The sequence below is a fragment of the Bidens hawaiensis genome, unplaced genomic scaffold (genome assembly GCF_021521415.1).
Source record: "Bidens hawaiensis isolate Kalapana, Puna unplaced genomic scaffold, B.hawaiensis_p1.1 tig00004795_1, whole genome shotgun sequence".
NCBI classification, from domain to species: domain Eukaryota; kingdom Viridiplantae; phylum Streptophyta; class Magnoliopsida; order Asterales; family Asteraceae; genus Bidens; species Bidens hawaiensis.
The window spans coordinates 252603-280100 of record NW_027491299.1 but is presented as its reverse complement, the minus strand read 5'-3'; positions in this window follow the sequence as shown (position 1 = coordinate 280100).

Genomic DNA, 27498 nt, shown 5'->3' with positions numbered 1-27498 from the left:
TCCCATTTCATTTTTCAAATTGATGTTCTGAAATAGGATAGACGGCTGTGACACGAATGCACTTAGGTTTTCCATTTCGAATAAAGTCAACGTGTATCCTTTCTGGTCAACGGATATGTTTCTGATCAAGGTTGGTCAACGGATATGATTCTGGTCAATGTTGGTCAACGGATATGTAGGTGGTCAAAGATAGTCAACGTATAAGGACTAAGTCAGCATATATCTAATCAACGTATAAGATATGCGGCGTATATGTTATATGCCGTATATGTTATACGGGATAAACATATACGTTTCTTGTACATATACGGTGAAAGACATTCTTTTGATAATTTTGGAATTTGAAGGTGCAAATGATGTAGAAATGGAATGAATTTTGGTAGGGTTTGACACGGATAGGTAAAGAACAATGTGTGAGATTTTGAAGAACTTTTGACGGTGCAATTTGAATGTAGAGAGAAAATCCTTGAAAACTTGAAGTGTTCAAGCTAGTAACGAGCCATAAAGCTCTGATACCACTTGAAAATGGCCTGTGACCATGATGTAGATGACAATAAGGATCTCTGATTGTTACAGCTTGTATCTCAAAGTGTGGAATCCATTGAGATTGAACACATTCAGATAAACATTAAGCACATTTTCATATATATCAAGAAATATTACAAGATATGACACTTTGCACACTTTCTCTCTCTACTCTCTCTCTCTGACAATCACCAAAAGTCTAAGTAGAAACGCATAAGTCCCCTATTTATAGGAAACATGAACAAGCTTATCAAGTCCGTATGTGATATACGGCGTATATCATATACGCCGCATTTGATGTGCGTTGACTTGAAGACTTATGCGTTGACCACAGCATACAAACTATACATTTGACATTTTTAGCCCTATACAATCACATCTAATTCATCTAAGACCCTAGCAATAGACACTATGCTCTAACAAGTTCTCTCTCCTGTAGCCATAGCCGATTCTATTAAATCGACGCAACCAATCAAGCTATTTGATATTTATTATAACATCTATGTAGATGGTACTTGGTTAATGGCAAATCTTTTTACTTAAATTATTTCCTTTAAGGATTTTAAACAATTCTTCTTTTACGTTTATTTTCATAACAACTCATTTAGAATACATAACTCTCACACCCAAGTCTGAGAATTATTTTCCCACAGTTATTAAATCAATCATGACAAGTTATTAGAAATTTGTATAAATTTCTTGTTATATGTAACATTTATGCCTCAAGAAATATCTTATTCCCAAATTTTTTGGGTCAAAGTTTGTTTATAGTTCCTATACTACCTTTGTAAGTGTATATGTTATACGCTTTCTGAAACACATATATGCCGTATATGTTATACGGTGTGTAACTTACACGCCATATACCATGTGCCGCGTGTATGTGTGGTGTATATATATAGTTTGTCGTTTTCATACATGTGTACCTTTTCATTATGGGATGATAAGTTTTTCCTTCCTTCATTTTTTCTTTTCTTTCTATGTCATCATTTTCAGGGATTATATGGTATCAGATCAAGTTTCTTAATCATGCTCCTTGTTTTAACCGGTTTCTCTCATTACAGGAAAACCACATGGACACATTTGCTTTCAACTAAATGCAATGCATTTCCCATACTTCAGTCTTTTATTGAAATGGTTAGCAATAAGTTTGGCATCACTGTGAGATGTATTGGATCCGATAATGCTTTGGAAAGGGTCTGGCTCTGTTCAAAGTGCATATTTGTTGAGTAAAGGCAGTGTTCATCAAACCACTTGTGTTGCTGTCCCTCAACAAAACGACATTGTTAAAAGAAATCATAAACATTTGCTTGAAACCTCAGGAGCTCTTATATTTCAATCTAAGCTGCCGCTTCAGTTTTGGGGTGATTGTGTGTTAACTGCAACACATGTAACCTGATGTGTTGTAAAACACACGTATTTTCCGCACCTTTTATCTACGTAATATATTATATTTTATGTGTTTTTACTCGTTTTATATAGGTTTTACATACATTTATTAATCTTGTAGGTTTTGGGTAAAAGAAAGGAAGAAACCGGGACTTTTCGAGCTTTTTACGAGCCTTTTACGCATACAAGTTCAAGACAAAGCTCAAGGCCCGATCCGTATGCATCATGGAGGCCCAAGACCATATTATATTATATTATATAAAAAATAAAACCCTAATCAGCCAAGATAACTGCTGATCGGATTTAGCAGCAACAACAGCAAGCAATAGCAGCACAGCAGCAACAACAGCAGCAGCAACAGCAGCAAACAGCAGCCGAAATACCCAATATCCTTCCAATACTTTCATTGTTCATCAACTTTGATTTTCTTGTTTAATTGTTAACTAGTTTTGCAATTACTTGAAAGATTGATTTGTTATTGACTATTGTTGATCATTGGATGTTTGTTAAGATGATTGGTATGAGTTTAATGATGCTTTTATTTATTGTTTGCTGCTGTCCAAAAATTATGCTCGGCTAATCTTGTTAGTTCTACCTAGGAATGATGATTATTGTTAGTGTTTGATAGGTTTTATGGATTGTTCGATTGATAGACTTGAATTGCTATTGTAAAGTTTGATTTAGACATGAAATAGGTTGTGTTTAAGGGCTGGAAATTTTAGTGATTCATTGCATAAACCCCATGTGTTGATTGATTAGTTTTGTATTGATTGATCGGTGCATTGTTTGATTCTAGACTTTGTGTTTAGGGTTTGTTTGCGGTAGGTACCACCGTAGGGTTTTGTTGCATGATTTATTGAATTAAGTACAGCGGTTAGACACTTTCTTTGAGACCGAGAGGTGATAAGAAGTTAGGGTTGTCTCATTGCCTTTGCATGCTAGAATAAGGATTGGGCGAGAGCGAGTTCGTTTCTTGTCAGGTTTAGGTGTTTTGAGCGACTAGTTGATCTATTTTGGTTTAAGTTGAATTGTTCCTCTATCCTTGGTTGTGTAGTGTTCATTACCATTAGGGTCGAGTGTTGGTGAGACCGAGAGGTGATCCTTCATTAGAACACGTTAGCAATTGTTTCCCGGTTTGGTCGTTTTAGGCGATTTTGAGTAGTATAGGCTTGTTGAGTGAGACCGAGAGGTAATCCAGTGAGCCCGAGCGATCCTTTGTCGTGTCATCTTTAGGGACCGGTGTCTATATATCATTCAATCCATTAGCTTGTTAGGCCTACAATTTGATTCAGACCTAGGTAGACGTTTTTCTCCACCCGAAGTTAACACAGTTAGTTTTCCGTTAAGTTTTCTATTTTTGGTAAGTTTTGTTAGTTAATCCAGTTAGTTCAGTTAAGTTAAAAGAATTCAAAAATCAATTAATTATTATTCTAAGGTAGGTCTCGTCTAGGGTTAGTGATCTTTAGCGTTCTGACGTGTCCACGTGTTCGATACTCGGACTTCCTAAGTCTATACTACTTGCGATCGGTACACTTGCCGGTTGTGTGTGGTTTTAGGATTTTCATTTTAATATTAAAGCTTAGTTGTGAGGGTCATATTTATAGGGTTATTAGACACACATCATAACCAATCGGTTTCCTACCGAAATTCTTTAAAATAAAACCCCTTATGAGGTTTTAACAGGAAAGACTCCTTCATATGCACATATGAAGTCTTTTGGATGTCTTGCTTATGCTTCCACCTTATCTCATGGAAGAGATAAATTCAAGCCAAGGTTTGTGCCTTGTGTTTTTCTAGGTTATCCTCTTGGTAAAAAGGCATATAAATTGTATGACCTTGACACAAGCGAACCTTATTCGGATCTTCTTCATTAATAAATTTATGCAATTATTATTGAAATAATTATTTTTATCTTAGTTTATAATTCTTTAACTTTCATTTGTGCCGAATAGACCTTAGAAACTCTTAAAATCGTTTAAAACGGCTTAAAAATGCATTTTTGGAACTGCAGGGACTAAAACTTTCAAAAGTTGAAAGTCTGGTGAAGCTGCACCTTCATGCGGCGAAGATGTCAGCCCTGCACCTTAGCTCGGCGCGAAGATGCCACCAGATCAGCCAAATTCGTTTAAGATCTTCGTTTAATGCTAAATTTTTCCTAAATCAACTCTAAATCACCAAATTTGAGCCACAAGTTAATGTATTTAACGTGTAACGATGTCTAGGTTCATACTCAGTAATTTGGTTAATATATCGACAAATGAAAGACCCGATTCCGTTCTTAATTGTATGATTCGGATACCAAAATCAACCCGTTTCTTGTCCAACAAGTTGATTTAACCCCTATATAAACACATCATTACTCCAAACCCTAAAGTTTACTGCAACTAATCATTCACAGCCGTCACCTACCCTCCACCGACATTTACTTGCTTGTTTTGCTTGTTTAAAGTGAAGATTCATTAGCTGCAGTTGACTTTAACATTCGTTAAGCATTTGACCTCGATTTCTCGCTAATACAAACATCATCTAGGTAAGTTGTTAACTGAACAAACATTCATTAATACTCACTTGTCGATAACCCTCAATCAATTTCTGAGATTGATGAGTATTGATGGGTCAATTCGAGTCAAACCCGTTTAAGGGCAAAATAGTCAATAACTTTGACTACACGTTTTCTCATGCTTCTGGTCGGATTCAACGTGCGGTCCACAAGACTTTTATTCTCGTAACATAATTTTAAGGCTATTGACCAAAACCCAACTTCCAACTCACTATTCGGATTCTGGTCAGTATCAGCTCGCTTAAATCTTAAATTAAACATAACTTGGATTCTAAACGTCCATTTGGATTAATTACAGCGGCCACGAGTTCGTTTTACTTGTATTATCTTATCTCAATGATTCATATTCTGATTGTTCATATCATTTGACTTGTAGTGGATGACTCGCTTATCCGTTAGCTCGTTTAATCGCATTTATTAATCGCTTGTCATTAATCTAAGGTGATATTTATCATTCCCCTATTTTACTAAGTTTTCTAAACATTTTGGGGACATATGCGTATCTCATATTATACATATATATATATATATCAAAAATTAGCAAACGTGTAATTGTGTGATTGATCAAATATACTTGTTATGTGCTTACTTGTTTATGTGCGCATTCGTGCTCGGAGAGGTCTCGCATATCCCCATGTATTGGGTTCACATTATTATCGACAAACACTCGATTCTCTTGGCAACGGTCTTATTATTATTTGCTCATGGTCGAATTACCGGCGCCCGATTCGCTTGGCAATGGTTTAATTAACAACTTATTTGCTCATGGTTTAATTCATTTACCACGTTTATCACGTTTTGCTTATTTATTTTATTTATTATATTAACATTATTTTATTGCAAAATTGGTGATAAACTCACTCAACATGTGTTGTCGACAAACTTTATTTTCTACGCATATGCAGGTTGCTATTGAATTGAAGTTGAACTATGGACACTTAGAAAGACCTTTTTATCAAAGACAAAAATAATTTAAATTTGTTATATTCATTCGTTTGAATTGTTTTTGCTATATTTGAATATTGTGTATACATTTGAAATAAAATAATTAAATAGATATTGTCACTTTTATATTATGATAGTATCTTTGAGCTGTGAGCAATCGGATCACGCCCCGACATTTATGCATTAGGCTGGGGTGTGACAGATTGGTATGTAAGTGCACGGATATGGTGTTCGCAGCTGTTCGAATAGGATTGGGGTAGTTTAGTCTTTACATTAATGTAAAAAGGCTCATTCGATAAGCATGTTTAGCGAACGAGGCCTGATTCATTAAAGACTAGGGCCATCCGTTAATGTAAGAGCCCATTCGTTACTACAGTGTAACGAATGGTGGCTCAATCGTTAAAGTATACCCATTCGCTAAGGGTGTTTAGTGAATAGGCTACGAAAAGATTTATTCGTTAGGAATGTTAACAAATGAGAAGGCTCATTCGTTACTACAGTATAACGAATGAGACCAGCCTATAAATAGGCCTTCCATAGTAGTTTTGCACAGGATTTTGTGCCATATTTATTCCTTGTAATGTTATGCTGCCGGATTCTCTCTAGATATTAATGTATCTTCATCATGTAATGTAATCATTGTTTAACGTATTGATTGAACACGAGTTAACGTATTGATTTGCGACTAGATCTTAGCTCGTATAACGTATTCACAAGTGGTATCAGAGCCGGCGGTTGCTCGTGATACGTGTTCGTTCGTGTTCATCGAGGTCCGACTACAGTTCGAGCTAATTATGATCAAATTAGTGGATAATTGATGGAATTGATGATTCATTCATGTTCCTACTGTTCAGATCTTGTAATGTATTTTTGGTGGATTAGTTTCCAGATTTGAAGGTTAATCAGTTTAATCCGCCATTAATGACCATGGTTACTGGTTGATGTTAATTGATGATGATTCAGAGTGTTAATGATGAAATTTATGCTTCAATCATGTTCATAATGTATTTTTGAGTCTACGTTGAAGATATGGAATGATAATATAAAGATTGGATGAAGTTATGAATTTTCCGATGAAGATTTGCATTTTTCCGGCGACTATAATTGTTTTTTCCGGCGAAATACGGTTTTCCGGCTACAGTAACCGTTCTAGCGGCTCGTTCGTTAAATTTAAACTCATTCGTTACGGAGTTTTAACGAATGAGAGATTCATTCGTTATGTGTGCTTATTCGTCATGGATTCATTCGTTAAAAGTACTCATTCGTTATTCTTTTTTCTGACATCTGTCAGTTTCATAATGAATGTGAGTTAGCGAATGTATTCCTATTCATTCAAGATTTAACGAATGTGGAAAGGTTGGTGATTTATAACGAATTTGAGTCATTAGTTCAAGGGTAACGGATGAGGAGTGCCGTTCGTTGTATACTGTTCAAACGAATGTGAACAGGATAATGTATGAGAGTAAAAAAAAATCGAATGTGACCAGGAGAAAGTAATTTCGAAAAATTTTCTTAAACGAATTTTTTCTGTAATATTCCGAATGTGCGGGACACTCTTCTTGCAAATTTTGATGATATAATTTTCTGCCGACTTTTCACGCATTTCGATGGGCCGAGGGGGAGTACCCGACTAAGTTAACGAGAAATTTTTTGAAAATTTTAGAAGATTTGTTCAAGACCTTGCCGAATTTGTCAAGAAATGGGGAAGATAAAAATTTCAAAGAGTTTATTATATCGTTATTTTCCTACCATTTGCAAGGATTTCTTGAAAAATTACTGCAATTCGGGTGGTAATACGTGACTGCAAAGTTATGTTTGATTGAGTTTAAGACTGCTATTATTCATCGATTGTGGATTGATTTGTTCGAGATTGAAACCGAACTATGTGAGATACGAGTATTTGTCCGTTTACTTCTTTCTGAGGGACTTTGATCCTGACTATGTTTAGCTATGAGTATTCGGCGGATTGCTTCTGTTGAAGGGAAAAATTCTTGAATGGGTTGATCTGATTGAGGAATATATGGATTGTCACACCCTATTGAGCGATTTGCGGAAGCGTAAAAACGGAAATGTAACAGACACATCTGGTATCAACCACATTGTTTATAAAGAACAATATAAACTAGTTTACAATATTTTACATCGATCTAACTTTGTTTACAACTAGGTGATACAAACTAAATCCAACGCGTTAAGCGACTTTACTTCTTACTAGCACACTTGCATCAATTCACCCAGCATCCATTTCCCACGCCCAATCAAACACGTAGCACATTGACTTTCTAGTCCAAGTCTGGTATACCTGAAAAACATGTTAAAACGGGTCAACTACAAATAGTTTGTGAGTTTCACGAGTTTCAAGAAATCAGTTGTGCGTACAACAATCACAGTTTGTAAATACGCAAGTATGTATGTATGTACGTTCCCAAGTACGTTTGTTTGTATGTTTATGATGTAATTATTCTAAGCTACAGTGAAGCCTTGACTGTCTGTGCTGCGTGCATCCATTTCTCACGCCCAATCAACCACTGTGCCCCCCTTTCCACCCACAATATGCCCCAAGTAACTATGTCTAACACTACATAGCGTGTTTGTATAGTTATGGTCATGTGCAAATGGGGTAAAGTCTCAACAACACATGCCGGCACCGTTTGGGTTTGTCAAACTAATAGTACTATTCACAAGCCACCGGCTCAAAGTTAATCACTGTGTTCGTGGGGACTTTCGTGTGTTTAGCACTTAGATAATTCCCATCATTAAACAATTCAGAGTATATATATCTATGTATCAACATGTTTTTCACCCCAAAGTTCGTAAAAGCAGTTTAAAAGCGGGGTCATGAAACTCACGGTTTATTCCGTATTCAGTAGCACGTCGGTTCGAGGTCTGTTTGACTTGTAATCACGGGTTCCTATAATCAATATTATAATAATATTAATATTTTAATATTGTTATAATCTCAATACTAAACTGGGCTGTATATCTAATCTGGGTATAGCTGGAACACCCAGAAAGTGTCAATAGGCTTAGATTGTGATATTGTTCAATGTCTAATACTCAAAACCGAACTTGGTTCAATTTCCCCGTTTTTCCAACTGGGCCAAGTTGTTCGTTTATACGTTCAGAAAACAGTTATGGGGAAGTAAGCTTGGGTAAATGTGTTAGTCGATAAGATGATTAAGTTATAAAGAAAGATCACATATTGGGGTTCCGGATTCGCTACGGGGCCCGTTTCCTTTTATTCAGTTTGATTTGAAGAGAAACACGCACAATCTATCCAGATTGTCCAGGTTTCTCATAAAAAGGTTCGTTTTTACTTAATTAATCCAAAAATATGATTTTTGATCACTCTTGGTGTTCTGATATTCCCGTAGATTCGTTAATCACGAACTTGCCGGTTTTTATCAGAATTGAATTTGTTTAATTTTCAAATTAGCATAATTAATTAACCGTTAATCATTAAATTATAAAAATTTAGCCACTTATCAAATAAAATATGTATATTTTTATAAAAATATTTTTGGAATTATTTACTGATTTATTAATTTATAAAAGTTCATTTTACATGTTATATTTAGCCTGAAAATCGTCCGTTTATCCCAAAAGATTTCCAAAAATTCCACAAAAATTCTTGGATGTTCAAACTATATCCCAAAACCATCTGTATCAATTCCAGAATGTAACAATCTTGTTCAATATTCTTTTCGGGTCAAAAACGACTGTAAAAACTCATATGAACGCAAATGCATAAAGACTACTTAGGCTTTTCCAAATGCTCCAAAATTTCATGTGTGATTAAAATATATCAAATCAGAGTTCTCCAAAAATTTTCATAATTTTTCAAGAATTTTAACTATTTTACCCAAATACACGTCCCAATTGGGTAATAAATTCGCCAAATATTCTCGGATGGTCAAAAAATTACCAAATTTGAACAGGGACTCAATGATATGGTCCCTGATGTCCCTGAAAAATTTCAAGACCTAAAAATATGCACATCACAACCTTAACCTAAACAGCCCGTAATCGAGTGTTTCGGTATTACCTTAGCGGGTTTGGCTCGTTTTCGCCTTTCTAATCAAAGTTTCAAGCTCTTGTGCTTCTATACAGGCTAGATACAAGTCCTGTATCACAAACCAAGCAAGTTTCATCAACAAAACAGCCCCTTAACTTAGGGTTTCAGTTATGGTATAAAACCGAACTTTTGAACCGTAAAAACGCTGTTTAAACCCTCTAATACGTGTTTATGGCCGAAAAAACTATCAAATTAGGTTCCTTATCATGTGTATGATCAAAACATTTTTATGGACCATTTTTAGGATTTTTACATGGTTAGGAATGATTTTTGGCAATTAAACCATGTTTATATGGTATTAAACATCATTAAAATTGGTTAAAAATGATTAGTTTAGTAAACTTACCTAGGGTTTTTGGGGCTGGGCTGATGAACAGCAGATAAATTGTTGTTTTTCTGGAAAATTCTGATCATAAATATCTAGGGTTTATTATATATTAAGTTTTCTAAATAATAATAATAATATAAGGTGTTTTTAGTCCACTTTGGTGGGCTTGGGCTTGTTGAGCCCATTTAGGCCCAATTTTGGCCCATTAGTCTTGTTTTACGTGCCCAAACGTGAAATCCCAATTCCATGTTTATTTCAGGTTCGGTTTTTGGCGAGAAAAATATATCGGGCACGACAAACAGTGCGAAAACGAGTGTTTTTCGGCCATTTTTGTGTAAATTTATAAAAACATAGTATTCGTTTTTAAAAATCGAAAATACTTTCACGGATTGCTTAAAACATTCCCACTAAGTGTTTTATAAATCTTTTCCGGCTTAACAGATGATACAATGCTTGGTTTGAAACTGTCTTTCGCGTTTTAATCTATAGCGGGTAGTTAAACGAGCATGTTTTCGTTTAACTTGTTTGCTATCAAACTAAGGCCATAATACTAATATATTAGCTTATATTAAACGTATATCACTTATAGATGGCCCCCCGGATATCTGGGTCATAACCAGATCCGTTCGGTTATCCGTTCGTTCATTATGCAATAAGCGGTTAAACGCTTATTCGATTTGTGAAAACTGAGATCCGGTTTTGTCACGATTGTCACATGGGTCTTGTCATTTGATTGAAGAATATGATCATTTGGGATTGACTAACGAAGGTTGGAACTCTGAATCATATGCCCAAAACAGAAGCGCGTCTTAACGAATGGGATACCGAAGAGCTTCAAAGAGTGATATTTTGGGACAGATATTATCGAGAGAGTGAAGACCGAAGTGAAAGATGTTAGATGATTGGGTTATTCAAGAAGATGGTGACGAGTTCAAATGTAAAGACATTTTTACTTTACCAGTGCGACAGATAGTCGATGACTTGTTGCTGATTGACTCGTTTGATTGAACCATATCATATGCCAATTGAATGATTGGGATGATCACTTGGACATGCTTATTTGAGGGGGAGATCTGATACGAGTAGCTACAAGTTTTGGTTTGCTTACAAAGTTATATTTTGTTTGTTCGCACAAGCCCGAGAATCATCAGCCAAGGGGGAGGTTGGTATTACGGCTGATGATGTGCAGTTAAAGTATTCGTCACTAAAGTATCGGATGCTAAAGTATTGGAAATCATTCGACAGCTATGGACAAGGGGGAGTTTGTAAGTGCACGGATATGGTGTCGACAGCTACGGATAGGGGTAGTTTAGTCTTTATATTAATGTATAAAGGCTCATTCGCTAAGCGTGTTTAGAGAACGAGGCCTGATTCGTTAAAGACTAGGGTCATCTGTTAATGTAAGAGCCCATTCGTTACTACAGTGTAACGAATGACGGCTCAATCGTTAAATTATACCCATTCACTAAGGGTGTTTAGCGAATGGGCTATGGAAAGATTTATTCATTAGGAATGTTAACGAATGAGAAGGCTCATTCGTTACTACAGTGTAACGAATGAGACCAGCCTATAAATAGGCCTTCCATAGTAGTTTTGCACAGGATTTTGTGCCATATTTATTCCTTGTAATGTTATGCTGCCGGATTCTCTCTAGATCTTAATGTATCTTCATCATGTAATGTAATCATTGTTTAACGTATTTACTGAACACAAGTTAACGTATCGTTTTGCGACTAGATCTTGGCTCGTATAACGTATTCACATGGTATCAAAGCCGAAGGTTATAAGATAGGTCGCTAGAAATTGTCCTAATCATATGCTTAGGACCCTATACGTGCTTATCTGAACTGCCTTATGTGCTATTTAATTGTTTACAGCTTAACTAGATTAGTTATTTTATCATATTCATCTTATTTATTGATTTCACGCACACACAACTTCTGAGGCTATGCCTCAAATTAAAAATCTTTTTAAATCCCATTATTTTTAGTAGGTTGCCTTTTATTGTGAAAAATTCCTTAAGAATTCCCGTGTTTTGTTTTGCTTCTTCACCTTGAAGCATGGAGGTATGACAAATGTCGTATAACCGTAACTTTAAGTGGTACCCGTAACCGGCTAAACGGTTGCGTGGTAAACATAGCAGACTAAACGGTTTTACTTCTAAATTATGTTTTTAGTTATTTTAAATTTATTTGATTCGTTGATCTGATATTTAGTTAGGTCGGTTAAATGTCATGTAACGCCCTGTTTGCGGTGCGCGCATATAATGTATATGTGTGAACCCTCGGGTGAGCAAAAGTGAAATTGCACTAATTTTGACGTTATTTTACTAATCTCGTGAAAATAACGTTAAAAGTGATGGAAGGTTAATCAGGCATCATGTGGTGGCGTTGATAGCCGAAAGACAAGGTACATGCACCAATCTACCGGTGTGCCGATGGTTGATTGTTATGTGTCTTATGTCCAAGGCTTGATGCAAAACTACTATTGAGCCGGGGGTCTCACTGGAAGCAGCCTCTCTATTCCTACGGGGTAGAGGTAAGGCTGTCTACATCTTACCCTCCTCAGACCCTACCATGGCTTTGCTATTGGTGGGATATACTGAGTACGATGATGATGATGATGATGATGATGATGATAACAATGCCATGTTAAGAAATAGTTTAAGTTGATTGGGTAAGCATTATGTTAAGTTGTGATGTTTAGATAATTGTTTAAGTACCAAAGCGTGTGTGCACAACTTAAGTTCTATAATATAAGACTTATTTAAGTTACTAGTGGTATAATAGGGTTTAGATAAAAATTACATGCTAAATAGCGCTTAATTAGTTAAGAAAATTGAAAAGTTAATATGATTAGAAAGTTTGTTTTCTGATCAGATTTTATGGTTGAAACACGAATTTTATTGACTGACGAAACGACGGAATTTTGTTATAAAATTTTGTGAAAATTTCCCCATATGTTTTTAGTTTCCAGAAATATTTTTGTTATATTTTTATGATGTATAGATAATTTACTAAAAATCATAGAACAAAGACGGGTCGTAGCAGCCACCTTTCAGCGACAGTTTATGCCAAAATTCATTGAAAATTATACATTCGGGTGAATCATGCAAGACCAGTTGGAAATTTTATAGACTCATAATATAACCTTCCAGAAAAAGAATTAAGGGTTTTGGACGAAATATGAATGCGTTATGACTTCCGAAACATAGGTCAGTGAACATGTCCCAAAATCAGCCTTGACATACGTTTTTGTAAGACCAGTTTGACTGACTTAAACTTAACGAAAAACTATGAAACTTAGTTTTCTGAAAACTAGACTCATAGAACTACAATTTAGACTTAAGAATCGACCAAAATAGTTTAGTTATCAACAAGTTATGGTGCCATGATACTCAGGTTTCGAATCTGCTTGCAAACTGTTCTCAACAGTTTGCATGTTTAAACGAGGTTTAATGGGTTGTCCGGTTTCAATTAACATGTAAACGATCCATAAAGTTTTAGATTCATGTTTAAGCATATTACAAGTATTATAGTGAAGATTTTTATTAACTCGTTATGTGTATTAATTCTGTAAGCATAACATAAAACGTAACAAGATCATACCAAGGACGGTTTGAACGGTATACGGCGATGATGATCTTCCCTGGCTACTCCTATACTCTTTGTACACCTTCGTGGATGTCTTTTATGATCATAGCAGTAGGCTTATTAGGTTTAAAGATTTGAGTTTATTGGGTTAAACCGAATATAATATATGCTAGATGAAATTTTACCTTGAATCAATGTTCTTATTTTCTTGAAACCGATTTGATGGTAACTTGCGATTGCTTGCGTTGGGAGAGGGAATGAGGGCTGTTGAGTTGGCGTGTGAATGGAGGGAGGGTTGGGTCTCGTATATAATCAGATGGTAGGGTGAAGAGATAAGGCTCCAAGTTGTTGGGCCTTGAGCCAAGTTGTTGGGCCTTGGGCCAAAGTGTTGGGCTTGAATGGCCCATTAGGCAAGAGTGTTCTTACGGTCTAGTTTAGTAACGCGTTGTGTATAATTTACAGGCCCTTGCTTATGATTGTGCACTTAGGGATTTCCTAGCTCGTTGCAGGTGTTCGATTGATTTCAGTTGAGTTCATGATGCCCTTTTACTCCTTTTTACTTTTGGGCTAGCATGCACACCTAAGTGTTTTCTTACACGATGAAATGTTTTTTACCGAATTTATATAGGCTTGCTAGTATTTGGTAGGCCTTGGGATGTTATATATATATATATATATATATACATTATTGCTTGGCCTATATTTGGCGATGTTGTAGTCGTTTCGACTACTGATGTTGTGTATGCCTACTTTGTGTTTGCTTGCACTGATGTTACGTGTTTGGGTTGTACGTTTGCTCGACCTTGATGTTATACGTGGATGTTATATATATATTGTTATATATATAGTGATGTAATTGGAAGGATGTTTACATATATATTTTGTATATGTATGTATGAGGATGTTTAGTTTTCGGTAATGATGATTTGATGGATGCACCCTTTTATATTTTTTAACTTTTGGTATGACTATCATAACTATTACTACTGATATTATTTACTTAAAACTTGCACTCACTCAGCTCAAGCTGACTTTGTGTGCATGTTAGTGTGAGTTTCAGGTTAGGAAGAGGATGCCTTATCGCTTGGACGTGCACGAAGCTACTTGGACGGTGAAGGGCATACGGGAATTGAAGTTTTATTATTAAACATTTATTTTTAAAAGTTTTTATTTATAGATAATTATGTTGATTTTGGGCAAAATTCCTGGGTTTTGGGAACTCATTTACTTATTTACGTTTTCCGCCGAATTATACTCTGTGACGCTTATTTTAATGAAAATAATTCTTTTTAAGTTTAATTATTTTACAAGTGTTTTGAATGAATACCAACTGTGGTGTTCCCGGGGTTCGGGGCCTTACAAGTTGGTATCAGAGCCTTGGTTCGAGGGATCCGAGCATCCCCGAATGCTTGGACTCGAACTGTAAGAAAAGAGACCAGTATGCCCACCGCGAGTAGCTGCACGCCAAGAGGTAACTTTTAATTAATTAGTCATTCCTTTAAATTTAAAAGTTCCCGGTATGTGATTAACTGTTTAAGTGTTAGATGGAAGGCTAACGAGGTTAGGGGCAGGGGTGGTTAGGACGGGCGGGTAAAGTAAACAACTAATTACACTAGATCAACGTCATTAGCAGTTTACCCTTACCTTACATGTTCTAATTACCACTTGTACTTGACCGTGTTAAAATTCTCTTTGTAGGGATAAGTCATGGTTAATACTCGAGCTGCTAAGAGAGGTGGCTGTAGTGTTCATGGTCATGGTCGTGGTCGTAAGCCACGTGCCGAAGCCGAGAGTGAGATTCCTACTTCCCAGCAGGACACCCCGATTTATGAGGAGGGGGATAACCCCACCTTAGATCCTGCTATGCGCGCGGCTATCGCGGATGAGGTTTACCAGGTGCTCTATAGCGCCATTCCTGAGATCGTTGCTGAGGCCGTCAGGGCCATGGAGGAGTCACTGGTTGGTAAGGGTACGGATAGGGAAAGGAAGAGTACGGAGGTACAGGTCGAAGAGGAAGAGGAAGTGTATGTGCCGAGTGGGGATGAAGATGAGGTGCGAACAGTTAGTGTATCGACTCGGGGTTGCTCGTATGGTGACTTTAAGAAGTGTGACCACCTTCCTTCGATGGTACTAAAGATGCTTTGGCAGCGCATCAGTGGGTGAGAGAGATGGAGGCCGTTCTGAGGGTTAGTAAGTGCAAGGGGGATGACATGGTCACTTATGCTACCGCCTCGTTTCGTTCTGAGGCATTATGTTGGTGGGATAACTTGGCGCAAGCTATGGGTGATAGTTCGATTAGGAGGATGACGTGAGATGAGTTGAAGAAATTGTTTCTCGATCAGTTTTGTCCTCCGCATGAATTGGATAAGATAGAACAGGAATTCTTGACCTTGGAGGCTGGTACTATGTCGCATCGGGAGTATACCACCAAGTTTAACAAGATGGCTCGTTTATGTCCTGATTTGGTTACTCCCGAAACCAAGAGGATTAAGAAGTACGTGAAGGGGCTTCCGGTGGATATTCCTAGGGGTGTGTTGACTACCGACATGAACTCTTTTCACTCGGTGGTCACTCTAGCAGGTACGCTGTATGATCAGAGGGAGAAGTTACCGCCGCCCGAGAATAGGAAGGCATCGAACTCAAATTCGTACGGTAAGCGGCCCGGGGGAAGCAATTTTAATCCGTCTGAAAAAAGGGTAAAGACTGAGACTTCTGAGTTTAAAAGGGGTGTGGAGTTCGGTAATTGCAAGAAGTGCGGGAAGCCGCACAAGGGGGAATGTAGGATTGAGTCTGGCACTTGTTTTCGTTGTGATAAGGTAGGACACCCCCATTTCGAGTGTCCGACATTGACCTGTTTCCGCTGTAAGGGTTCGGGTCACTTGGCATCAAACTGTCCTTCCAGTAAGGCGGGGGGGGGGGGGTCCGGGCAGGGGACTTCCTCAAGGGGGAAAATGGATGAGAAGCCGAAAGCCTGGGCGAGGGCCTGCAACATCTCCAAGAAGGAAGCAAAAGAGGATGCGGATGTCGTTTCAGGTACTTTTTCCTTATTTAGCTTTCATTCCACCGTTATAATTTCTTGTTCCTTTGAAATCGTATGAGTTGACCGTGTAGCTAAGCAATAGTATAATATCGTCCCAGGTACTTTCCTACTTGATGAGTTACAGGCTTTAGTTTTATTTGATTCGGGCACCAGTAGGAGTTTTGTGTCTACCACTTTCTGTTCCTTGTTGAAAAAATCACCTGAGCGCGTAGTCGATGGGTTTGAGGTTGAGGTCGCCGTAGGAAAATCCGTGTCTGTGTCTAAGGCTATTCAGGGTTGTTCCATCGAGTTGTCTGGTTATAGATTTCCGGTGCGATTGTATTTGATGCCGCTTGGTTGTTTCGATGTGGTGCTCGGGATGGATTGGCTCGCGAATGTTGATGCTCAGATCATTTGTGGTCAGAAACTCGTTTGTCTAAGGGCCCCGGATGGGACTTGAATTACGGTCTTCGGGGATCGGAATGCTGCGACGCCACATATTATATCCATGCTTAAGGCGGGAAAGTTGATGCAGCGGGGGTGCGGGGCGTATCTGGCGTATGCTATGAATGTGAATACAGAGGTGGCTACCGTCAGTGATGTTCCTATTGTTCGGGATTTCTCAGGATATATTTCTAGATGATTTGTCAGATGTGCCGTCGGATCGCGAGGTCGAGTTCCAGATAGACCTTGTACCGGGCGCCAAGCCCGTTGCCCGAGCTCCCTAGCGCCGAATGAAATGAAGGAACTTATGGCTCAGTTGGAAGACTTGCTCGACAAGGGCTTTATTCGACCGAGCATCTCGCCTTGGGGTGCCCCGGTCTTGTTCGTTAAGAAGAAGGACGGCAGCATGCGAATGTGCATTGACTACCGTGAGTTGAATAAGCTCACTATTAAAAATCGGTACCCGCTCCCGAGGATCGACGAATTATTTGATCAACTCCAAGGGGCTAATTGGTTCTCGAAGATTGACCTTAGGTCTAGGTATCATCAGCAAAATATTCGGGAGGAAGATATTCCTAAGACTACCTTCCGCACTCATTATGGACATTACGAATTTCTGGTGATGTCTTTCGGTTTGACCAACGCACCGGCTGCGTTCATGGATCTTATGAACCGGGTGTGTAGACCGATGCTCGATCGTTCGGTTATTGTGTTCATCGACGACATTTTTGTGTACTCTAAAAGTGAATCCGATCACGCCGGTCATCTCAGGGAAGTGTTGGAGGCTCTGCGGAAGAACAAATTGTATGCGAAATTTTCTAAGTGTTCCTTCTGGTTACGTGAGGTTCAATTCTTGGGCCATGTTATTAACCCGAGTGGTATTCTGGTTGACCCTGCAAAGGTGGAAGCCGTGAATGAATGGGAGTCTCCTAAGTCTCCAACTGAAATCCGTAGTTTCCTGGGTTTGGCGGGGTATTACCGCCGCTTTATTCCCGATTTTTCGAAAATTGCTTCTTCACTGACCAAGCTTACTAAGAAGAGTGTTAAGTTCGTTTGGGGTACGGAACAGGAGGAGGCTTTTCTTGAGTTGAAGAACAGATTGTCGCATGCCCTGATCTTAGCTTTACCTGATGGCACCGATGATTTGGTGGTGTATTCTGATGCCTCTTATCAGGGGCTTGGGTGTGTTTTGATGCAGCGAGGTCGAGTCATCGCTTATGCCTCACGGCAGTTGAAGCCTCATGAGACGAATTATCCTACCCACGATTTGGAGCTGGCGGCGGTGGTGTTTGCGCTTAAGTTGTGGAGACATTATTTGTACGGTGTTCCTTGCATTATTTATACCGACCATAAGAGTTTAAAATACTTCTTCGAACAAAAGGAACTGAATATACGCCAACGACGATGGTTGGAGTTGATTAAGGATTATGATTTGGATATTATGTACCACCCCGGTAAGGCTAATGTGGTGGCCGATGCGTTGAACCGGAAGGAGAGACTGAAGCCGATTCGTGTGAAATCCTACCAGCTTATTCTCAAACCCGACATTTTGAAACAAATAGCCAACGTCCAGAATTAAGCGTTGCAGGTGGAATGGATTATGTCAGAACGTGTTTGGGGTCAGGAGAAATTGTTGGAAGAAGTCGGTGATGGAGTGAAGTATAAGGATGGTCGTTTATGGGTACCGAGGTATGGGGGATTCAGAGATAAAATTTTGGATGAGGCACACAAGTCGCGCTATTCTATTCACCCGGGCACGACCAAGATGTACCAAGACTTGAAGAAAAATTATTGGTGGCCTGCGATGAAATTTGAGGTGGCTCAGTATGTGAGTAAGTGTTTGACGTGTCTACAAGTTAAGGCCGAGCATCAGAAGCCATTTGGGAAACTTCAGCCGTTGGAAATACTTGAGTGGAAATGGGAGCATCTTACTATGGATTTCGTGACTAAACTGCCTCGTACTCCTAGGGGTAATTATGACACCATTTGGGTAATCGTGGATAGATTGACCAAGAGCGCCCATTTCTTGCCGATTCGAGAGACTTTTAATTCTGAGCAGTTGGCCGATGTGTTTATTCGTGAGATCGTCTCTAGGCACAGGGTGCCGATATCTATTGTTTCGGATAGGGATACGCGTTTCACCTCCAGGTTTTGGAAAAGGTTTCACGAGGAGATGGGCACCAAACTCCTTATCAGTACTGCTTACCACCCGCAGACGGATGGTCAGTCCGAGAGGACCATTCAGACTCTCGAGGATATATTACGGGCTTGTGTTATCGACTTTGGTGGTAGTTGGGACCGTCACTTACCGTTGGTGGAGTTTTCGTATAATAACAGTTATCACGCCACGATTGGGATGCCACCGTTTGAGATGTTCTATGGTAGGAGGTGTAGGACTCCAGTCTGTTGGGGTTCCATTGGTCAAAAGCAGTTGGGTAGTTTAGAGGTGGTCGAGGCTACAACTGAGAAGCTCGACAAGATTAAAGCATTTATGAAGGCCGCGCAGGATCGTCAGAAGTCTTATGCAGATAAAAGGTGAAGGCCTATTGTGTTTGAGGCTGGGGATCGGGTTATGTTAAAAGTTTCTCCCTGGAAGGGCATTATTCGATTTCGTAACAGGGGGAAGCTCAGTCCGAAGTTTATTGGCCCGTTCCGTATATTGGCCCGAGTCGGTGAGGTAGCATATAGGCTGGAATTGCCCGAGGAGCTCGCGGGGATTCATCCTACTTTTCACGTGTCCCAACTGAGGAAATGCCTAGCGGATGAAGAGGCCCATGTGCCTCTTGATGATATCGAACTCAATAGTAAGCTGAACTACGTTGAGCAACCGATTGCTATTCTTAACCGTCAGGAGAGGCGTTTGAGAAATAAGGTGGTTAGACAGGTGAAGGTGCAGTGGAAACACCGTAGGGGTTCCGAGGCCACTTGGGAGTCCGAAGGAGATATGATGAAGCATTATCCGCATTATCCGCAGTTGTTCTTGTCGCATCGGGATTAAGGGACGAATCCCATTGTAAGGGGGGTGGACTTGTAACGCCCGTTATATCCGGTTTCAAGAATTAAGGATTGTATAGTATGTATAATTCTCGAGATTTATCCGACGTTCCTCAGAAGCCTTTACGTCATCCCGGTACGTCTCATCGCTTACCATTTCTTCCAAGTTGCATTATTATTATTTTCCGGGGGCTAGAATGAAAAAGTTTTATGATATAACACTAAACAAAAAAAAACTAAACCCTAGTTCAGCAGAAGCAGTGATCGGCCGCTTCCAGCCCCTCCCCCCTTTCATTGCTTCGACTTTTTGATCGATTCCAAGCTCCTAGAAGTAGTTCAAGGTATGTACTACAATCCTCAACACTCTTTTTGCTCACCCCTAATCATTTTGATGCTTAATTTTGCCGATAATTCTCATTGGACAGATTTTCGGCCCAGGCGTAATTGACCCACTTCCCATGGATAAAAATTAGATTTTCCAGTGTAAAAAGATCCCCAGGTATGGCATTTACATCATATTAAAATTTTGTGGTCATTGGAGGTGTTTAGGTCGGTCAATCGATTTTAGTTCAAAAACTAGGGTTTATCGGGTGTAGATTTGCAAATTGTTGAGTTTGATGCGTTAATTGATCGGGTGACCGACCGAATCAGTTTGTACAGCCCTAGGGGGGTTTAAGGGCTGCGGAAAAATTATTTTTTTGATGCTCGGGGCTGTTTTGGTTAGTGCTTCATCAATTGAGTCGGCGGTGCGCAAACTTTCGTTTAAATGTTAAAGTGAGAGTTGTAAAAAGGAACCGTCAACCCTATCAACAGGGGTGACATAATTATGATGAATGAAAGGATTAAAATGGGAATTTGGCCTATTTGGGGCTATTTCGTTTAACAATTTGTTCTATGGTTCATTTCGCACGTATTCGACTCGATTTGCCAAGTTGTTGGGCCTTGGGCCAAGTTGTGGGGCCTTGGGCCAAGTGTTGGGCCTTGGGCCAAGTTGTTGGGCCTTGGGCCAAAGTGTTGGGCTTGAACGGCCCATTAGGCAAGAGTGTTCTTACGGTCTAATTTAGTAACACGTTGTGTATTATTTACAAGCCCTTGCTTGTGATTGTGCACTTAGGGGTTTCCTAGCTCGTTGCAGGTGTTCGATTGATTTCAGTTGAGTTCATGATGCCCTTTTTACTCCTTTTTACTTTTGGGCTAGCATGCACACCTAAGTGTTTTCTTACACGATGAAATGTTTTTTAACGAATTTATATAGGCTTGCTAGTATTTGGTAGGCCTTGGGATGTTATATATATATATATATGTATATACATTATTGCTTGGACTATATTTGGCGATGTTGTAGTCGTTTCGACTACTGATGTTGTGTATGCCTACTTTGTGTTTGCTTGCACTGACGTTACGTGTTTGGGTTGTACGTTTGCTCGACCCTGATGTTATACGTGGATGTTATATATATATTGTTATATATATAGGGATGTAATTGGAAGGATGTTTACATATACATTTTGTATATGTATGTATGAGGATGTTTAGTTTTCGGTAATGATGATTTGATGGATGCACCCTTTTATATTTTTTAACTTTTGGTATGACTATCATAACTATTACTACTGATATTATTTACTTAAAACTTGCACTCACTCAGCTCAGCTCAAGCTCAAGCTGACTTGGACGTGCACGAAGCTACTTGGACGGTGAAGGGCATACGGGAATTGAAGTTTTATTATTAACCATTTATTTTTAAAAGTTTTTATTTAAAGATAATTATGTTGATTTTGGGCAAAATTCCTGGGTTTTGGGAACTCATTTACTTATTTACGTTTTCCGTCGAATTATACTCTGTGACGCTTATTTTAATGAAAATAATTGTTTTTAAGTTTAATTATTTTACAAGTGTTTTGAATGAATACCAACTGTGGTGTTCCCGGGGTTCGGGGCCTTACAAGTTGGTATCAGAGCCTTGGTTCGAGGGATCCGAGCATCCCCGAATGCTTGGACTCGAACTGTAAGAAAAGAGACCAGTATGCCCACCGCGAGTAGCTGCACGCCAAGAGGTAACTTTTAATTAATTAGTCATTCCTTTAAATTTAAAAGTTCTCGGTATGTGATTAACTGTTTAAGTGTTAGATGGAAGGCTAACGAGGTTAGGGGCAGGGGTGGTTAGGACGGGCGGGTAAAGTAAACAACTAATTACACTTGATCAACGTCATTAGCAGTTTACCCTTACCTTACATGTTCTAATTACCACTTGTACTTGACCGTGTTAAAATTCTGTCTTTGTAGGGATAAGTCATGGTTAATACTCGAGCTGCTAAGAGAGGTGGCTGTAGTGTTCGTGGTCATGGTCGTGGTCGTAAGCCACGTGCCGAAGCCGAGAGTGAGATTCCTACTTCCCAGCAGGACACCCCGATTTATGAGGATGGGGATAACCCCGCCTTAGATCCTGCTATGCGCGCCGCTATCGCGAATGAGGTTTACCAGGTGCTCTATAGCGCCATTCCTGAGATCGTTGTTGAGGCCGTCAGGGCCATAGAGGAGTCACTGGTTGGTAAGGGTACGGATAGGGAAAGGAAGAGTACGGAGGTACAGGTCGAAGAGGAAGAGGAAGTGTATGTGCCGAGTGGGGATGAAGATGAGGTGCGAACAGTTAATGTATCGACTCGGGGTTGCTCGTATGGTGACTTTAAGAAGTGTGACCACCTTCCTTCGATGGTACTAAAGACGCTTTGGCAGCGCATCAGTGGGTGAGAGAGATGGAGGCCGTTCTGAGGGTTAGTAAGTGCAAGGGGGATGACATGGTCACTTATGCTACCGCCTCGTTTCGTTCTGAGGCATTATGTTGGTGGGATAACTTGGCGCAAGCTATGGGTGATAGTTCGATTAGGAGGATGACGTGAGATGAGTTGAAGAAATTGTTTCTCGATCAGTTTTGTCCTCCGCATGAATTGGATAAGATAGAACAGGAATTCTTGACCTTGGAGGCTGGTACTATGTCGCATCGGGAGTATACCACCAAGTTTAACAAGATGGCTCGTTTATGTCCTGATTTGGTTACTCCCGAAACCAAGAGGATTAAGAAGTACGTGAAGGGGCTTCCGGTGGATATTCGTAGGGGTGTGTTGACTACCGACATGAACTTTTTTCACTCGGTGGTCACTCTAGCAGGTACGCTGTATGATCAGAGGGAGAAGTTACCGCCGCCCGAGAATATGAAGGCATCGAACTCAAATTCGTACGGTAAGCGGCCCGGGGGAAGCAATTTTAATCCGTCTGAAAAAAGGGTAAAGACTGAGACTTCTGAGTTTAAAAGGGGTGCGGAGTGTTTTCTTATATGATGAAATGTTTTTTAACGAATTTATATAGGCTTCCTAGTATATGGTAGGCCTTGGGATGTTAAATATATATATATACACATTATTGCTTGGCCTATATTTGGCGATGTTGTAGTCGTTTCGACTACTGATGTTGTGTATGCCTACTTTGTGTTTGCATGCACTGATGTTACGTGTTTGGGTTGTACGTTTGCTCGACCCTGATGTTATACGTGGATGTTATATATATATATACTGTTATATATATAGGGATGTAATTGGAAGGATGTTTACATATACATTTTGTATATGTATGTATGAGGATGTTTAGTTTTCGGTAATGATGATTTGATGGATGCACCCTTTTATATTTTTAAACTTTTGGTATGACTATCATAACTATTACTACTTATATTATTTACTTAAAACTTGAACTCACTCAGCTCAAGCTGACTTTGTGTGCATGTTAGTGTGAGTTTCAGATTAGGAAGAGGATGCCTTATCGCTTGGACGTGCACGAAGCTACTTGGATGGTGAAGGGCATATGGGAATTGAAGTTTTATTATTAAACATTTATTTTTAAAAGTTTTTATTTAAAGATAATTATGTTGATTTTTGGCAAAATTCCCGGGTTTTGGGAACTCATTTACTTATTTACGTTTTCCGCCGAATTATACTCTGTGATGCTTATTTTAATGAAAATAATTGTTTTTAAGTGTAATTATTTTACAAGTGTTTTGAATGAATACCAACTGTGGGGTTCCCGGGGTTTGGGGCCTTACAGAGTGGCTCCTTTAGGTTGGTCAAAAAGATCATAAATCCTCAGGTACCGATTCTGGATGCTAAAGTTGTTCAATTCGCGGTAGTCGATGCACCTAAGGAAATATCCATCATTCTTTTTAACAAAATCGAACATGAGCTCCCCATGATGAGAAACTGGGTCAGATAAAACCCTTGACAAAGAGTTCCTAAGGTTGGCTAGAAATTTCTTTCATTTCGGATGGGGCAAAGAGGTAGGAAGATTTGGCAATGGGGATTGCACTAGGTATGAGGTCGATTTGGAATTCGGCTTGTCGAGATGGTAAGTCCGATCAGGTCGTTGGAAAAAAAACATCGGGATAATCTTTGATGTTGGGGATGTCTAGAGCTTTATTTTTTTTCCTTCGGATTTCTTGTTTAACTATATGGGCTAAAACTGCATAGCGTTTTTTCCTCAAGAGTTTACGGACCTTCATACAAGAGATTATTTTAAGGTTTTGGTTCGGATTTTTCCCTTTGAGTAATGTTTCACTGGATTGTAAAAGAATGTGAATAAGCTTTTCTGCACAAATAACTTAAGCTTGGTTACGGGATAACCAATCCATTCCTAAAACAAGGTCAAAGCTACCAAGCTTAAAGGGAATTAAATCGATATTAAGAGAATGGTCATCAAAGGTCAAGGTGCAATCACGCAAATAGTATTGGCTTTGGCGGTGTTATCATTGGCTAGCTCGACGTTGTAAGGGTAGTCTAGTTTTGTTGATTTCCATTTAACAAAGTGCTCAAAATCAAGTGATATAAAGCTTCTTTCCACGCCCGTATCAAATAGTATGGATGCAAAGTGGTTATTTAAAAGAAACGTACCGGTTATGACATTGGGATCTTGAGGTGCATCCGAAGCTCCAACAGTGAAAGTTCTACCACGAGTGGCTTGGTTGTTGTTTGGAGCCAATTGGGGACAGTTGTTCTTGAAATGGTCCAAACCACTGCATTAAAAGAAAGCACGAGCATTGTTATTGTTTGGTGGAACGGGGTTGGTCACCATGGCTTGATGACAGCAGCAGGGGCAGTTCGGCATCGAGGGGCTAGATTACCAAAACGACCACAATTGGTATACTTTCGGCATTGGGAACTTGGTGGGTGATGATAGTTGTAGATGGGGCATAGGGGGTGAGGTCCAGAGTATCCTGCCCTAGCCGGGTCTTGGTTAGCAGGAGCCACAGCTTGGACGGACACAGCAGGGGTGATTGCAGCATAGTTGGTGGTTTTTGGTTTCTTATTAGGTTGGTAGCTAGTCTTCTTGAATTCTCTCTCTTTTTGCTTCCCCGAATCCTTCTCCAAAAGTCCGGTTTTGACTAGTTCATCGGTTAAGGTACTGGCTAGGTGTATAGCATCTTGGAGGGTTCCAGGATTAACGGTCAAGATCATGCTCCTCATTGAAGGAGGTAATCCATTTATATAGCGATGAATGGCTTTTTCCTCAGGAGTGACTAGGTGGGGTACTAGTTGGGATAGTTCTTGGAAACAGTTGGTATAGCCAAGTTGATCAGCTCCTTTCATGGTATGACCCCAAAGCTCATCTTCCATCTTTCGGAGTTCGCTCTTGTGACAATATTTCCTAGTCAGCAGGTCTTTGAATTCGGCCCAAGGTAGAGCCAAAGCCGGCCCACGACCTCAAGTCCTGATTTGAGTGGTCCACCAAGTCAAGGCCCTTAGCTTGAGGGTGCTAGCAGCATACTTCACCTTTAGATTCTCCGGACAATTGCACATTCTTAAAGCGGCTTCCGTGCTCTCGAACCATTGCAGCAACCCGGTGGCACCTTCCGAGCCGGTGAACTCGGTAGCTTTTGAAGCAACAAAGGTCCAGTAGGATTGATCGTAGTTGTTGGTGTTGTCGTTATTGTTGTTGTTGCCATTGAGTTGATTGACAATAGCAGGAAGAAGAGCAGCCATTTGAGCGAGCACAGTTGCTAGTGGGTTGTCATTGTCATTGTTCTCATTGGAGGCATCGCGACAAGGAGGCATTCTAAGAATCATCATACAAGGTGGATAAGTAAAAGAGTAAAGAAAAAAAATAAATGTTTTGCTGTAAAAGAAAGATAGAGCAATGTAGTCTTCGTCCCACGGTGGCAAGCGGATGTGGGTGTTTATAAAAGAGTTGATGGAATCGAGAGACATGCTTAAAAAGAGAGGTTAGAACTAATCTCTCCGTCACGGAAGGAGCACACAACATCGATGCCATAATGTTGTGCATGTGGGACACTCCACAGGAAGCAAATATAGGAAACGCGCTCAAAATAAAAAAAAAGTCAACAAATATCTATACCGTGCAATAAGTAAGGAGCATGCGATACTGAGTACAAACTTGAAAATTTATCGCATGTATATCGAAAAAAATTTGGAGTCCAAACAACCATAACTGGATCTTGAAGCAAAATAAATTAGATCTGATTAATATTCCAAAAACGTTTAGGAGTTCCAAAGAACGCGAAACATCAACAGGGTTTTAACAATCGAGGATGATAATAATAAGGGGAGGGGTGTCACACCCCCCGAGTGAAGATGGAAACGCCAGGGCGTGCATTGATTGAAATCATGCACATGGTATTAAATGTAAAAACTCATATTAAAATAAACTAACAAATTGTTCAAACCAAATAGAAAACATGACATAGCAATTTATTCATTAAACTTCTAAGTCTGACTCATCCCTTATGTGAAACTTCAAGAATCTTCATAACTTAATTTCCATCACTTGAAAAACATGCGAGACTGTCAACTAAAAATAGTTGGTGAGAACATAGGTTTTTTACAAATAAGTTTTATGTTGAAAACATTCCATATGTGTTAAGTTACTTTATATACTTTGTGATTACAACCAAACCTTTGACACGTTTAGCGAGTCATCTAATCCATGATTAGACTATTATGTTAATGTTTAACGATCGTCGGATTCTGAACACACAGGCCCGAGGCCAGAGTGGGCGGGTCGGGCCAATAGATCTATCATCATACTATCACGGGCTTAACAAGTTAATGGTTGTACATGCGATTAAGTATACACTTGTAATGATTACACATAACGAATATAATGAAATAAAGCTTGAATAAAATAGCATGTATAAAACGTAGAATAAATAAGTTGCATGTTTCCACCCCGAATTATAAAACGTTTAAAAGCATGAAAAGGGGGCTATGAACTCACCTGATAGCGTTGATAGTTATTCCACACAAATGTTACAAGTAAGTTGAGAGGGGCGTCCTATGAGAATGCTACAACACATGCATCGCGTATAAGAAATAGTTTATGTTGATGGGTAAGCATTATGTTAAGTTGTGATGTTTAGATAATTGTTTAAGTACCAAAGTGTGTGTGCACAACTTAAGTTCGATAATATAAGACTTATTTAAGTTATTAGTGGTATAATAGGGTTTAGATATAAATTACATGCTAAATAGAGCTTAATTAGTTAAGAAAATTGAAAAGTTAATATGATTAGAAAGTTTGTTTTCTGATCAGATTTTATGGTTGAAACACGAATTTTATTGACTG